Source organism: Myotis brandtii, unplaced genomic scaffold (assembly GCF_000412655.1).
Source record: "Myotis brandtii unplaced genomic scaffold, ASM41265v1 scaffold5, whole genome shotgun sequence".
Taxonomy (NCBI): domain Eukaryota; kingdom Metazoa; phylum Chordata; class Mammalia; order Chiroptera; family Vespertilionidae; genus Myotis; species Myotis brandtii.
Window position 1 is genome coordinate 4,209,233 of NW_005369060.1, and position 17,546 is coordinate 4,226,778.

A 17,546-nucleotide genomic window follows, 5' to 3' on the forward strand; every position below is an offset into this window, starting at 1 on the left:
CCCCCCGAGTGCACAAATTTTTGTGCACCGGGCCTCTAGTATATATATAAAAGCCCAGCAACAGAATGGTGGAACAACCAGAACAACTGGTCGACCAGTCGCTATGATGCACACTGACCACCAGGGGAAGACGCTCAATGCAGGAGCTGCTCCCTGATGGTCAGTGTGCTCCCACATTGGGACCGCCGTTGTGCTGACCAGGATGAGCAGCGCTCCCACAGCAGGGTGATCCCCACAGGCCACGCCCCCCACCAATGCACGAATCCATGCACCAGGCCTCTAGTCTATATGTATTAAAGTCAAGTGATCAAAATGACCGGAACAACCAGAACAACCTGAACAACTTGTCACTATGACACGCACTGCAGCCAGCCAACTGACCTGATTGGGGCAGGGCTGGCTCGCCAATCTCCCATGGTCCCTCCAACCGGCAGGCTCCCCACACCCCAATCAAGGGTGAATTTGTGCATGGGTGGGGTCCAGCTGCCTGTCCCAATCAGGGCCGATCAGGGGCGGGGCCGGCTAACCTCCCATGGCCCCTCCCCATGGACAGCGCTGCCCCTGTTCAGTCTTGATGGGGGTGGGCCGGCTGGACCCCACCAGTGCACAAATTTGTGCACGGGGTCTCTAGTTTTAAATAATGCTATAGTAAAAATGGGAGCACAGATATCTCTTCAAGATCCTGATTTCAGTTCCTTTGGATATATACCCGCCCTGCCACTGCCCACCCTGGTTCCCCATGGTTCGCCATGGTTCCCCGTTCGCCATCCAGAAATCGGAGCCTGCAGCCGGAGGAAGGGACCGAGAGTTCTGCCTTCAGCCTGCTTGCCAGTCCCCAGTCCCACCCTGCTGCCTACACCCATACTGGTTCCCCATTCACCATCTGGTGATCTATCAGAGCCTGCGAGCCTGGGGGATGGACCAAGAGGTATGCCTTCCACCCACTTGCCAGTCCCCATGCCCCACCGCCACCAACCTCCACCCACCCTGGTTCCCCATGGCTCCCTGTTGGCCATTCAGTGATCGGAGCCTGTAGGATGGAGTAGGGGCCGAGAGGTCGTCAATGCACCTCATAGCAACTGGTCGATCGATCATTCTGGTTGTTATGCCATTATGGTTGCTGGCCTTTAATTATATAGGATTAGTATTCTATTGTTTGTTAATATCATAATTTGTTTGTTCATTCAGCAGTTAATGAACATTTGTTTTTTTCCCTACTTTTATTTTCAGCACATTGTTAGTTTTATTTAACTTTGATCACATATAGAATAATTTGCAACATCCCCCCCTACCATCATTAAATCAGAGCATTTTCAAGCTTGTTGGAACTAGAAAGGATTTCTAAAGGTATCTCAGAAAAAGCAGCAGGTGTTTATTGAATTAAATGTCAATCCACATTTACACAAGAGCCTGAAAGTTCTGAAATAAACTATTTTTACTTTTTTAAAAGATTTGACTTTTACTAACCTGGAAAATTCAATAGGTTGAATATTACATAGTGACTAAGAATTCAAGCAAGATAATTTGAAACCCTATTATCACATTTTTAAATACAATAAAATAATAAAATTATCCACTTGCAAGATAATCATTGGTATTGCTTAACTCTTGAAAATACTCTTGGGATTTATTTGCTGTTTTCTTTCTTATAGCTATGTAATTCTTTAGTATTCTTTAAAAAAGTAGGAGAGGGACTTTGTCACTTTTGCTTCATTTGCATTTTAGAGTCAGTAAAAGGTATATCTCATAAAAATTATAAGTTTTTCCTGTGGAAAAAAATTAATACATTATTATTACAAATAAGTCAAAACTATAACTTTTATGTTACCCAAAGTTTTCAAGTTGTTACAGTACACTTTATATAATAACAATAATTTATTTTTACTTTAGGATTCTATTCCTTTTTAAATGACTTTATTTTTTAGAGAAGTTAGGTTTAAAACAAAATTGATAAGAAGGTATAAAGATTTTCCATTTACCTCCTTCATTCTCCACTCTTCTGAAATTATGAACAATGCTTTTATGAACATTCTAGAACAAATCTTTATTGTGAACATATATTTTCACTTACCTTGAGTAAATATCTAAAATTGATTTTGATTGGTCATTGGTGACTTCATGTTTAAACTCTACAGGAAGCTACACAACTGCATTCCAAACTCTTTATATCATTTTGCATCTCCACAAACAATGAATGAAAACTGCAGCAATGTAATGAATGTTCAGCACTAGTGCTTTGTATTGTTGGCTTTACAGATTTTAGCCACTTACTGGCTATGCAGTAGTATTTCATTGTGGTTTAATTTTCATTACTCTGAGGACTAATGAGCTTGAGCATCTTCATATTTGTACATCTTCTTTTGTGAAGTGTCTAATGAACAGTTTTGGTCATGTTTTATTAGGTTGTTGGTCTTGCTATTATAGTATATTTTTAAAAACATTGTGCATATATTCATTTATCAGGCATTTGTTTAGCAAATATTTTTCTATTATTTTGTCTTGCATTTTTATTTTCCAATGATTATGTTTCAAAGAGCTATTTTAAAAATTTTTGATGAAGTCCAGCTTAATATACATAACTTTTAATTTATACAATATGATGGGTGTGTACTATTTAAGAACTCTGTCAAACTCAAGGTCACACCAGTTTCTCCTAGGTTTTGCTTATAAGTTTTAGAAGTTTAAGGTTCACAATTTGGTCTATGATTTATTTTTATTAAATTTTTGTATGTGATGTTAGGCAAGGATGGAGCTTCATTTTCTGTATAGATGGGTAGTCCATTTTTTTAGCAATACTAGTTGACAATGTCTCCTTTTTCTCTTTGCATTTCCTTTGCATCTTTCTTTACAATTAAATGTTTGTGGGTCTATTTCTTGTTTGGTTTTCCCCTAATAATCTATGCTTGTTTTTATTACCAATACAGCATTTTCACTGGTTACTTTTTAATGAGTCTTGAAATCAGGTAGTGTGTGAGTCATCCAACTTTGTTCTTATTTTAAAAGTTGTTCTCCCCCCAGTTATTCTTGGTCCTTTGCATTTCTGCATAAAATTTTCAATTAGCTTGTTAATAAAACAAAACACAATTTCTGTCTAGGTTTTAACTATTTATATAATGTTGACTTTTTTCCTACTTTATAACTGCAGTTACTTAGGGTTTATACTGGGTCAGCATGCATCTCTTTCTTATATACTCCCTGTCTCTATCAGGACACTCTTCTCAATGATAGTTTGCCTTTTGAAGTCTTTATTCATATTAAAGTTATTTCCTTTGTTAATATCTATTTTGAAAAACTAGATTCATTTCATATGCCCAATTGTCTACCTCATATGTTATATACCATATGTTAAAAACTTGAATGTAGCTGTCTCATAGGAAATCCTATCTTTAACATGTTCAAAATGAATACTGTTTGTGCTTCAGTGTATTAAATTACTGGTCTTCCTCATCAGAGTTAATGTTGCTTCTACCTATTTATCCAGATGCTCTTTCCAAATAATTGTCTTTCTTGATTCTCTCCTTTGGTTAATGCCTCTAATTTTCTTGCTTTCAACAGTTACTCTAAACTCATTTCTGGTCAGCAGAGGCTAAAACCCTATTACAGCTAAGTATCTGCATGTAGCATGTCAAGCTTATAAACCACTAGTTTAGACAGTGTCTAGATAGCTCTTCAGTGGAAATACCACAATAAATAATGTGAGTGGGAATAAAGATCTGATGAACTGGATCAGCCTGCCCGCGGTTCCTCTCATGCATTGTGAGTTCCTGTGATTTGTTGATGTTGGCCATGCTCCTTCACACATTCCCCTTTCTCTTTCATCAAGTTCTCTCATGTGTAGCTGAAGTCTCAAATTCTATGAAGGAAAAGACCAAGATAAGAAATTAATTGTCTCTAGGATTTTATTCACTATTTAACTAAGTATATTTTCAGAAAATAATGAAGCCAGTAATCATATTATACCAGATTGACATTGGAGACAGGACATCAAAATATGCAGACAATTTCTTTCCCTGTGGAAATGAGAAAAGTGGAGAGAGAGTATTGACACTGGAATCTCTACTATATTTAGTATGAGTCAAAGAAAAATTTTTAGTTTGCTTATTTAATTAATGATGTTTTGCATATCAATAATATTGATCATATTTAAATATAAATCAAATAGAGTTAAGAGATAAGAGTAAACTATAAGGGGGAAGTTTGACACTTGTTAAAAAATAAACCAGAATCCTGCTTATTTTAGGCTTATATTGTCCAAGAACCCATAGTTATGGGAGAAAATCAACCCTGACATAATGGATATATAACTGGGGCAATCAAACCAGTAAAAGACTGAAAGAAAATCTTTAGCTAACTATGTGACATCATAACAAAAACTTACATATACCCAAATATCTTGCATCTTAATCATCATTATCCACCTTGAGACACTACAGGGTTTACACGTGCATCAATACTTCTTGTTTAATAAACTCAAACATGTTAAGAACTTGGGTTTGAAAGATTTTCTCTATCATGCATTAAATAAAACCTCTTTGGCAAAATGTTAGTTTGTTTATTCATAAAAAATAATATAATTATCTGCCTAATATTATTAGATTAATGATTAATAAGTACTTAGAATAATTCCTGTTACATACCCATTACTTAATAAGTACAAACTAACATTATTGGTGTTTTTCTACCTTCCTTCTGCTAAAAAGGTCTATGGGATAAATGTTCTTTTTCTTATTATACAAATGAAGTACTGCATTTGGAAGTCAAAACTATCAAGTGATTTGAGTTAGAATTCTAAGACCATATCTGTTGATTTCAAATATTTAATTATTTTTGCAATATTTATAATCCTTTAGGTCAGAGTGATAGTACTCTCAATAAGCTAAAGCAAAGCAAAGATCCTACATAATTTAAGGTATGAAGTTTTATGTGTAGTGTGTATGTGTATTTGTATATTTTAATCAAAAGTAGGTGATTCTACTAATCCAGGCATAAATAGTAAAACCAAATATCGACATTTCATAGTTAAATATAGCTTTAGTTTGGGATATTTTTTTGTTTGCTTTATGTCATTTATTTTCTTGTAAGAATTTACCTGTAATGCTAATTCTCATATTTGGCAAATATAAAAATAATGAATAAACATTTAACAATTTTTATTACTAAAATTTGATATTAAGAATCTTTACTATGAGAAGTAATATTTAATACTGCATAAAGTGGAGACCTAAATCATTAGTTATGGTAAAATATCTTTATTATACAATGTCTCATCTCTATAGAACTACTTTTGATTTACTTCAAAAGAAAATTTCACTGTCTCTTACTATCAAAGCATAAGTAAATTACTATGAGAAGAAATTGCTATTTCTTTTTATAATCTTTGATATAATTAATACACCAAGGTGAAGAGAAATACTATTTGGAAACTTTTTTATGAATATATTATTAATTCATTCATATGTGAATTCTTGAAGGTATATTTAAAAAATACAGAATGTGAAATATTTTTCTAAAAATTAATGATAAAAATATTTTAATCTAGAAAATGCTACTGAAGATTATAATTTGAGATAATGCCTCTGCAGTTTTTTAAAAATATATGTTTTTCTTGATTTTTAAAGAGAGAGGAAAGGAGAGGGGGAGAGAGGAGGGAGGGAGAGAGAGAGAGAGAGAGAGAGAGAAAGAGAGAGAAAGAGAGAGAGACCCATGTGAGAGAAAAACATTGATTGGGTGCCTCCTGCACACCCCCTAGTAGGGATTGAGCTGGCAATCTGGGCATGCACCTTGAGCAGGAATCAATCCTATGATCCTTTGGTGCATGGGACCAACTGAGCCACGCTGGCCATGGCACCTCTGCAGTTTTTATTTCACACTAGAGGCCCAGTGCACAAAATTCGTGCATGAGTGCAGTCCCTAGGCTTGGCCGGTGATTGAAGTGGGTGCATCTGGCATGGAAGGGCAGCTTCCAGCTGAACTCTGGGCCTTGGGCAGCACCTGGGCCCCGAGGCTCCTGCATGCCCCCCTCCACCTGAGTCATCAAGCCCCCACCCAGCTCCCTCAGCTCCTGGAAGCCAGATGGTGGCCCCGCCCACTGCCTCTGCCACTGGTTTCAGTCTGGGGCCCTGCTCACGCCTGCCTTGGCCTTGTGCCACCTCCTCACTTGCTCCACCATTCTGCCGTGGTCCTGCTCTCGTCGGGGCCCATCAGGGACGGCAGGGCCTCCACTGCCGCCTGCTGCCAGTGCTGTCGCCGATGCCCACCATGTTCTGCACCGACCCCTGATGGTCAGCACACTTCATAGAGAGCGGTTGAACTCACGGTCGAACTCCCGTTCGAGGGGACAATTTGCATATTAGGCTTTTATTGTATAGGATGGTTTATAGATGCTTGCCTTGAGTCATTCAATTTATAAAGATACAGTTTGAGCAATTAAATTGTACCAATAAGTGTTTTATGACAAGTTAGCATGATCTTTGGAAACATTTGAATCCATTATCTTCATAATAGTAACATAACACAACTGCATTCTTGTAAAAGTTAAACTTTTGCGTGGCATTTCATTTTTTAAAATCAAGAAATTATTATAATAACAGTATTTTATAGAGTATTTTTGGATTATTACTGGCATAGGTAGAAATCTAAGAATATGAGCATTACAACTGAGAAAGACTCCTGCTCAGAAAAAGAAAGCATTTGGAACAAAAAATCTTCTGGAGTTCTTGGCAGCAAAGCTTTTGGAAATTGGTACATTTATCCTAAAGATGTTTGTGACTATGCAGAATAAGAGGTTAAGAACTGTTAAAAGGTAAACTGAGGCACATTAAAAATTTTAAGAATTTAACAAAATTGTAATTTAATGGGTCAGCACCACCAAAAGTGGTTAGGAGGACTCTGCTGACAGGAGCCAGGGGAAAGGCTTAACCAGAGAAAGCACAGAGGTAAAGACAGGACATTGTTTTGTTGGCTGTAGCTTAAAGCCAAGTTTGCTGTTTGTGACTGGTTATCTTTAGCAATTTGATTTTATAACCTTGAAGCATTTACAGGCTTCGGTTTCAGTTTGCTTATGTAATCACACAGCAATACAGCCATCTCAGTCTAATGGCCTCCTTATTTAATTAATTTAATATAACCTAGCAGAACATCTTTGTTAAACAGAGTAGGAGTTTCAGCAATCATGAGAACTGAGTATTAGAGTTTAGAATGTGAGAAGAATTTCTCCCCAAATATGAAGCTTCTCATTTGAAAATACTAGAAGGATAGTGATGAACCAAAGACCCATTGAATCTTGTCAGAGCTCCAACCCAGAATTAAATCTCTCTTGATTAATGAAGACCAGCCATTTTCTATTATCTCAGGAAGGAGATATAACATAAAGGAAGCAAACATTATATAAACACTTTTATTTTAATTTACAATCAGCAATATTCTATCAAAAAGATCAAACATGCCAAAGGTAGCATCACAAAAGTCATAACTTCTAAGAAACAACTCAGGTTAAATTAGAGACTGAAGAGAATAAAAGAAAAAGGAAATACCGTAGAATGTAAGATTAAATTGGAAAACAAGGATCAAATGGAATCCTTCAGAGAAAGTAAAGAGAAATGAGGAAAGAACAATACATTAAGAGGTAAGATCAACTAGTCCAAAACTAGTTAAGGAAATCAATCCACAGATTTAAGAGATGCTGCATACAATGATCAAGTAAATTTCACACAAAAATCATACCTACAGACATTATAATTAAATTTCTGACAAACCAAAGACAAACAGAAAATCCTTCAAGTAGTCAGATGGGAGAAGACAAAACAAATAAAACATTACTTTTGAAAAGCCAACAAACAACAAAACACATTGAGTTTTTCAACAAAAATGATGAATGTTCCTAAACAATAAAATGAGAACTTTAAAGTACCGGAAATAAATATCACTCTAGAATCTGTTCCAAAAGACATTATTTTATACATTAAAATTAAAATAAATAGGTTTTCAACAAACAATTTTTTTGTGTACAAAAAACACACAAATTTTAAAGGCATTTTTATGTAGAAGGAAAATAATTCTAGATAAGAAGATAAAAATGATCCTAAAAGGAAACAAAAAATGATATGCGTAAATGAAGATGAAAGCGTATTGCCTGTCCAAAAGCAGTAATGAGAATGTCATTGGTGGGGTGTCCTCTGCATCCCCACCTGTTACTGGTGGAAGTGGATTTCTTGGAGTTCCACTTGGAAAAGAATTTCCAGAGTCCTCCATGGGAGGATGGAGTTTCCTGGGTTTTGAGGAAAGATTTATTGATGATGTAAAATTACGGGGGGTCCTTTCCATGGTCTCATCTCTCTCTGTCCTGCAATAAAATATTCCAATATTGTCTTCAGCAGGCCGAGGGTTAAGGCCACTGCCCAGAGTGTCCACTCCATAATAAAGTACAGTCCAGTCCAGATCAGCATCTGGCTAGGTTAGCTTGTGTTCCCAGCTGCAGTCCATTGTGTGTAAGGTTTGCATGTCATGGGCAATGCGGCTGCTTAAGACCACATGGCATGCTAGCGCATAGTCAGTGATGGTGAACCTATGACACGCGTGTCAGAGGTGACATGCAAACTCATTTTTTGGTTGATTTTTCTTTGTTAAATGGCATTTAAATATATAAAATAAATATCAAAAATATAAATCTTTGTTTTACTATGGTTGCAAATATCAAAAAAATTTCTATATGTGACACGACACCAGAGTTAAGTTAGGGTTTTTCAAAATGCTGACACACCGAGCTCAAAAGGTTCGCCATCGCTGGCATAGATGAGTGTGGGTCATGGAGCAAGAGAGTGCAAGGGAGCAGGAGCGAAGCAAGAGCATAAAGAGAACTCCTTGTTTAGGGATTATAACCAGGAACTTAACCAATTAAACCTTCAGTATTTTGCATGCTTGCATTGGCTCCACCCTTCTAGCCAATGATCTCTAGACTGACAAACCACCACCTTCCTGACATCACCCTGACTTCACTGCACATGTGCCCATCTTCCCTTTTGTTGGACCCCTCCCCTCATCGATGGGGAGTCTGAAATTGTAGCATCCTGGTGAAGCTGCCCCCCTTTTGTTGGACCCCTCCCCTCATCGATGTGCAGGGAATGGACCAGTAGTTCCCTGGGGAGTCTGAAATTGTAGCATCCTGGTGAAGCTGCCCACATGACCACACTTATAATGCCTGGCCTCCTCTTTGCTCTCTTTCTCTTATTAATATTTACTGGTTAATTTTAACAATATCAGGAATGTCTGGTGATGTTTGCCATATATTAGAAATAACATCTATTAAAAATTACTTAAAGGCTGGGTGAGAATCTAGAATTCAAGTATGCCTGGGTAACTGGAAAAAGTAATAATTTGCATTAAATTGTAATAAATTAAATATTGTATTGTTATCTTTAAAGAAAGTACTAAAATAATCATAGAAATTGCATAACTCACAAATTACCATAGGGAAAATTGAATAATATTTTTTAAAAGTATAACTCAAAAAATTGAGAAAAGAAAAAGAAATATTAAAAAATTAGATGGATAAAAGAGAAAATACTTCAAGGAAAAATACTGATTTTTAGAACATATAAAATGGAAAACACAACTGTATTCTAGAGCAATTTTCTATAGATATGATATGAAAAAGTTAGTCAAAGAATTAATTATATCATGTAAACACTAAAGAAAACAAAGGTAATGTAATTATATTACTAATAGTCAAAGTAAATTTTAAAGAAAATGCATTATTTGAGGACAGAGCAAACACATATGGAAATAAAGTATATACACATATATAAACATGTTTATCATATATGTATATTTTAAAAATTGTAATGGGAGATATTAAAACACCACTTATTAGTTGATATAATGAAAAGAAAAAAATGTAATGCTCTAGCAGAAATGAGGTAACAAACAGCAAAATTGATCTAATGTTAATGAATTAAACCTACACCCAACCAAAGCAATGCACATATTTTCAAGTACACAAGGAAAATATCTCAAAATTGAACAAAAGTATTATAAATCAAATGTTAATACATTTCCAAGAGTACATATCAATATTTTTTTCTTCATAATGTTAACAAGATAGTAGTCAATATTATAAAGTATGCCAGAAAATTCCCCACTACTTCTAAAAGGATATTTTACTTAATAACTAACCAATGGCTCAAAAAAAAAATCACAATTAAAACAATAAATATATTTTCAAATATGTGTTAATATGATACAGAATATTAAATTTTTAAAGGACAGATATAAAGTTTAGAAGATAATTTATGACTTTCAATGCACATATTAGAGAAAAATATATACCATGAATGATAGATTTATAACATTAGGATAACTGAGTAGCATCAACCCAAAGGCAAGACAAGGAAGGAAATGATAAAAGAGCAGAATGGATGTAATAGAAAACAGGTGATTTATATTGAAAATCAGCAAAGTTAAAAGTGGGTTCTTTGAAAACATAAATAAACTCTATGACTCCTTGTAAGATGGAACATGAGTGAGAGAAAATTAAATTTCTTAATATAAGGAATGAGAAAAATATCGCTACAGATCCAATAGATACTGTTTAACAGAAAGAAATGAGGAATTCCACTTGTGTATAGGAATTAGTAACTGAAAATTACTTAACCTCCCATTATAAGCAACTGGAAAATTGGATGAAGTATAAGTCAGCCTGCTTTCTGATACTGGAAAAAAGTACAGAGCCATGAACATGGAAAGAAGGAAAGCAAATGAGATGCATTGTACAATTGCCTTTAAAATTCTTCCTGGAATTACTTTATGAAACATGGTACAGGAAAGGGAATATCTTTTAAATATTTGTAATTATTGTCAGGCAAAGATTTCTAAGTAGGGCACATAAATCATGGACCATGAAAAAATAGGGTGAATTGGTTATAGAAAATACAGTAACACCAAGTGTTAAAGAGGAAGTTGTGCAGCTGGAACTCTCATAATTTGCTAGTGGAAATGAAAAGTTGCAAAATCACTTTGGACAACCATTTGTTAGTTTAATAAAGTTAAGCATAAAATTACTATATGATCCTGAAACTCTAATTCTTATGTATTTAACACAGTAGAAATGAAATATGTATCTACATAAATGCTTTTACATGAATGATTATAGCCGCTTTATATAGGGCCAAAAACTGAAAACAATAAAAATGACCATCACCAGGTAAATAAACAAACAGGTTTACACTAGTGGCCTGGTGCATGAATTTGTGTACATTGAAAGGAAATTAATTAAAAGAAATATTTTAATATCGCTATTCGCCCTTTCTCTATCACAGAAGTGTCAACCAAATTCACGATCGTCAATGACAGATGGAAACACATGTGTGCAATTGGTGCCAGAGAGAGCTTTATATGTATTACACATGTGCGAGTGAACTTAGCCTTTTATAGATATAGAACAAACTTGCAAATTTAGACCTACTTTCTGATTTAGCTAAACTTTTTCCAGCCCAGTGAAGCACCCCAACTTCTCTTTCAGGTAATTGGCAGCAACATGGCAGTAAATTTCAACACAAAGCAGATTATTATTGTAGATCACATAGGGAGAACAAAGGGTAAAATATTTTACTGCAGCAGTGTTTGATTAGATTCTGTGCAGTGAGAAAACCTGAAGTCATTTTCAAGGTCCACCATTTCTTTCTTCTTTTCAGTTGGGTCAGGTTTCTAAGCTTTCTAAATCTCCATTTTCTGGCTAATGAAAAGAAAATAGGATTCCACCGAGTCTCCTATCTACCTACTCCAGGACTTCTGTGAGGATCAAATGAGAAGAGGCACGGGAAAATGCTTCACAGACATTTGTTTACAGTGTAAAGTGTTTCCACCTGGGTGTTCCTGGGCTGAAGAAACTACAAGGAGGCTAGTTTCTAGGGAGAGGAAGCCAGGTGTTGCTCTGTGATGTCATTACCCAGGTGATGAGACACTTAGCATATTAGCCTTTTATATGTATAGATTGGGTGATATCAAGAAACTGGGATAATTTTGTAATTGGTTATCTTAATAAATCTTATCTAGAAGAGGGAAGACTATAGTAAGGCTAAAGCTCTAATTGGTAAAAAAAAAAAACAAAAAAAACAAAAAAAAAAACAGCAACAACAACAATTGTAGTCACTAACAATAGTCAATATGGGGGCCATGCCTGGTAACTTTTACAGTTTATGCCTTGTATGTGCGCACGTGTGTGCTTCCAGACATAATGGAAACACCTTTTTAGTTATTATTTACTTCGGCTCAATCTTTCATAGTTACAGGTGGCTTTGTCTGGTGTTAAAGCTTTGTGAAATTGTTTACAACATGACACACTAAAGCGCAAAGGTGATTGTCAGGCTGGGTTCTCAAAGAAGCCATACCAGTACAAAGCCAACTTATAGACTGCTTTTCCCTTTTTTCTACATATGATTGAATTATTCTATAAAGACATATCCACGATAGCGATCAAAACTATTTTGAAATTAGTTAAAACTCATTAAGAAAATGATACAAAACAGTAAAAAAGCAAAAATACAGGGTAGAACAAAGTAGTTTTACAGCTGTATGTGAAACTGTTTATTTTTGTATTATGACGTATTGATTTTTATATTATTTTCCATAAAACAACTGTAAAATCACTTTCACAGCATCCTGTAGATTGGATTTAGAAAAACTCAAAAGTGAGGATACAGAATCAAGGAAACAATCCTACCTAATAATAGACAAACATGGTAATTGACCATACCTTCTCTACACCTCCCATTGGCTAATCAGCGAGATATGCAAATTAACTCAACCAAGACGGCAGCCGGCAGTCATGCAGCGCAAGCGAGCAGGAGGCTTGCTTGCTCCAGTAATGGAGGAAGCCAAGGTTCCCCGCCTGCAGTGGCCCAGCTCTGAGATCCAAAAGCAACAAAGTTTCAATTATAGAAGTTAAACAAACCCCAGATACCTGCTTTCAGCAGGCCATGGCCACAGAGCTGAAGCGAGCAGGAGCCCGGCTCTCAGCTCCAGTGATGGCAACAAAGTTTCAATTATAGAAGGTAAATAAATCCCAGAATAAAAAGAAAAAGAAAAAAAGGAGAGACTGGGAGCTTCAGTCACCAGCCAGCCTAAAAATGGCCCTCAGTCCCTCACCCAGACTGGCCAAACACCCCAGCAGGGATCCCCACCATGAAGGGGCTGTGGCCATCCTGCAAACAGCCATCAGCCACTCACCCAGGCTGGCCACACCCTCATGGGGTGAGGGTCCCCGCTGGGGGGCTTGGCCAGCCTGCAAACTACCATCAGCCACTCACCCAGACTGGCCAGGCACCCCAGCAGGACCCCCAGACCCTGAAGGGGCTGTGACCAGTCTGAAAATAGCCCTCAGCCCCTCTCCCAGGCTGGCCAGGCACCCCAGTGGGGACCCTCACACTGAAGGGGCTGTGGCCAGCCTGCAAACAGCCATAAGCCCCTCACCCAGGCTGGCCAGACACCCTAGGGGGGACCCCCACCCTGAAGGGGCTGTGGCCAGCCTGAAAACAGCCATCATCTCCTTACCCAGGCTGGCCAGGCACCCCAGGGGGGAACCCCACCCTGAAAGGGCTGTGGCCAGCCTGCAAACAGCCATCAGCCCCTCACGCCCAATCCCCAGGGGAGCGTGCCTAAGCCAGCAGGTGGTCATCCCCCGAGGGGTCCCAGACTGCGAGAGGGCATAGGCCGGGCTGAGGGACCCCCCGGAGTGCATAAATTTTTGTGCACCGGGCCTCTAGTCCTATATAATAAAAGCCTAGGTGGCGTCACACAATGTCGTCACAAGATGTCCACCACAAGATGGTCACCACAAGATGGCTATCAGGGAAGGGCAGTCATGGACAATCAGGCCTGCAGGGCAGGGCAGTTGGGGGCGATCTGGCAGGCAGGGGAGCAGTTAGGGGGTGATCAGGCCAGCAGGCAGAGCGGTTAGGGGTAATCAGGCAGGCGAGCAGTAAGGAGCCAATAGTCCCGATTGTGAGAGGGATGTTCGACTGCCGGTTTAGGCCCAATCCCTGTTAAACTGGCAGTTGGACATCCTCCAAGGGGTCCCAGATTGAAGAAGGTGCAGGCCCTGCTGAGGGATACCACCCCCCGTCCTGTGCACGAATTTCGTGCACTGGGCCTCTAGTTGTTAATAATATAGTTGAATATTGGAAATTTGCTAAAAGAGTAGATTGCAGATGCTTTCAGCAAAACAAAATAGCAATTATGTGAGATATGTTGAGTAGCTTTACTGTAGTAATCATTCACAATAGTATATAAAATAACATTATATATCTGAAATATATATAATCCTATCTAATATAAGACAAAAAGGGTAATTAACCATACCTCTGCTACACTTCCCATTGGCTAATCAGGGCGATATGCACATTAACTGCAAACAAAGATGGCGGCCGGCAGCCACGCAGTTGAAGCGAACATGAGGCTTGCTTGCTCCAGTGATGGAGGAAGCCAAGGTTCCAGGCCTGCCGCGGCCCAGCTCTGAGCCCGAAAGCAACAAATGTTTCAATTATAGAAGCTAAACAAACCCCAGATACCTGCTTTCAGCCAGCCGCGGCCTCAGAGCTGGGAGTGCCAGTGACGGCAACAATGTTTCAATTATAGAAGGTAAATAAATCCCAGAATAAAAAAGAAAAGAAAGAAAGGAGAGACTGGGAGCTTCAGTCGCTGGCCAGCCTGAAAACGGCCCTCAGCCCCTCATCCAGGCTGGCCAGGCACCCCAGCGGGACCCCCACCCTGATCCGGGACACCCTTCAGGGCAAACCAGCTGGCCCGCACCCGTGCACCAGGCCTCTATCCTATATAGTAAAAGGGTAATATGCAAACTGACCCTAACAGCAGAATGACTGGAAATGACTGGTCACTATGACACACACTGACCACCAGGGGGCAGATGCTCAACGCAGGAGCTTCCCCCTGGTGGTCAGTGCACTCCCACATGGGGGAGTTCTGCTCAGCCACAAGCCAGGCTGAAGGCTGCCAGTACAGCAGTGGTGGTGGGAGCCTCTCCCGCCTCCTCAGCAGCGCTAAGGATGTCCAACTGCAGCTTAGGCCTGCTCCCCACTGGCAAGTAGACTTCCCCTGAGGGCTGCCCGGCTGCGAGAGGGATGTCTGATTGCCAGCTTAGGCCCAATCCCCCGGGGAGCAGGCCTAAGCCGGCAGGTGGTCATCCCCCGAGGGGTCCCAGAGTGCGAGAGGGCACAGGCCGGGCTGAGGGACCCCCCCACCCCTGAGTGCACAAATTTTTGTGCACCGGGCCTCTAGTTCTTATTATAAAATAAATACATTGCTAATGTTAAATATTTCTGTGTTTCTAGGTATTTTTGATAGACTTTTGAACCACAGTAAAACAAGGTAAGATGACATAAAGCACACACACATATGCACACACACACACATGCATCCATAAACTTTTGAATAAATGAGTTTGGCTCTATTCTTTTTGAATAATAGTCTAAATTATGAGTATACACATATTCTTATCTCAGAACATGCTTTTCATTAAAAGCTTGCCAAATGTGTTCTTTGACAGATAATACTAAAAAGGAATTGCTTCTCCAGAGTGACATATTGATTCATTATTCATTGTTTTTAACTTTAAGGAATGAGTGATGAAAAAATGACTCTAATTTTGACTCTAAACAGTGACAGATCTCAAATGACTTATGTGACAAGTTACATATGTTGGTCAAATGAATGTCAATTATATTAACATGGGAAATAAGCAGGTCTTTGTTTTTTATGAGTTGTGTCAAATTTTTTGACAGCACATATTACAGTGGATAGTTCAACACATGTAATTAATTTGATTTTATGAAATATCAGATATGTGTCACATCAAAACAAAATTGACTTACCATGTGCCAATAGTTCTTCATTATGTTAGCAAAACAAGAAAGACTAAAGTGTGATGCATATCTAAGTTTCTGTTCTTAAGCCAGGGAACGGTTACTGATGTGTGAGAGAAGCCAATTCAGTTCCATTCTCCTCTGTTTTCTCAATTCCTGAGGTAATTTCCTCTGGTTGTGAGGATCTGCTGACATGGTGTTTCTTCTCTCTGGAAGTTTCCAATATTTAAAATTATGAGGTGTGGGTCCACAATAATCCAACCAAGTTTCAAATAAAACAAAGGGTATAAAGGTTAACATTGTGAACTTCTATTTGACTCTCCTGTGATTTCTTTTTCTAACGAGATTAAATTTATTGGTTTATTCCTCATAATATTTTTGCTTATAATTTCTTCCCTGCCTTTTCAAAAATTTTGCCACCTCAATACTCACTTAAAATCCCATCTCTCATACCTAGTGGTAGATGTTTATGCTGTTTTTATTCCTGGGTCACATCACCAATGTGTTCCTATAATTCATACAAACAGAGTAAAGAGTGATTTTGTCTCTAGAGAAGGACAAATTGCACTATTGAGATGATCTCTTGAATAGCTCTCCATCTTTTTACCCACTACTGTTCTTAGAAAGGAATATATCATTTGCAGACCTGTTGCTACTTTTTACACAGAGGGAGAAATGTAAAACATTATTTGAGCTGAGTTAGGGTGTTTGGACATGCAAATTTTATTAGAACCTAATTCTTATTATAATCCTGTACTTTCCTCTAAGATATGTCTGTTTTTTGTTTGTTTGTTTTGTTTTGTTGTTTTATTCTTGAGACTATTTCTCTCTCCAACCAGTTTCCATGCAATTTTCCTATAACACTAAAAGTTCAGAGTGGTTAGAGAGCAAGCGAGGTGAGAAATTTGATAAGAAAATGTTAAATGGTAGTAGGTTGTGGTAAAAGAATAAAGCAGTAGAATCACTGCATCAAGTGACAGTGCCATTTTTAATTTTTTGAGGAAACTCCACACTGTTTTCTGTAGTGGTTGTGCCAGCCTACATTCCCACCAGCACTGCACTATGGTTCCTTTTTCTCCACATCCTCACCAGCACTTGTTTATTGATTTGTCCATGGTAGAAATTCTGGTAGGTGTGACATGACATCGTATTGTCATTTTAATTTGCATCTCTCTGATGATTAGTGACATTGAGCATGTTTTCATATGTCTGTTGGCTATCTGTCTGTCCTCTTTGGAGAAGTGTCTGTTTAGGTTCTTTGCCCATTTATTAATTGTATTTTGTCTTCTTTTTGCTGAGTTGTATGAGTACTTTATATATTTTGGAAATTAACCTCTTATCTGATATATGATTGGCCAATATGTTCTCTCATATATTAGGTTCCCTTTTCATCATGATGCCAGTTTATTTTGTTGTGCAGAAGCTTTTTTATTTTGATGTGGCCCATTTGTTTATTTTTCCCTTTATTTCTCTTTGTCCCAGGCGATGTATCAGTGAAAATTCTAAGTGGGATGTCTGATATTTTGCTGTCTATATTTTCTTCCAGGATTCTTATGGTTTCAGGACTTACCCTTAAATCTTTTATCTATCCAAACTGCTATTTGACCCCGTGACCTCACTTCTAGGAATATATCCTAAGAAGCCTGAAACACAAATCAGAAAAAATGTATGCAC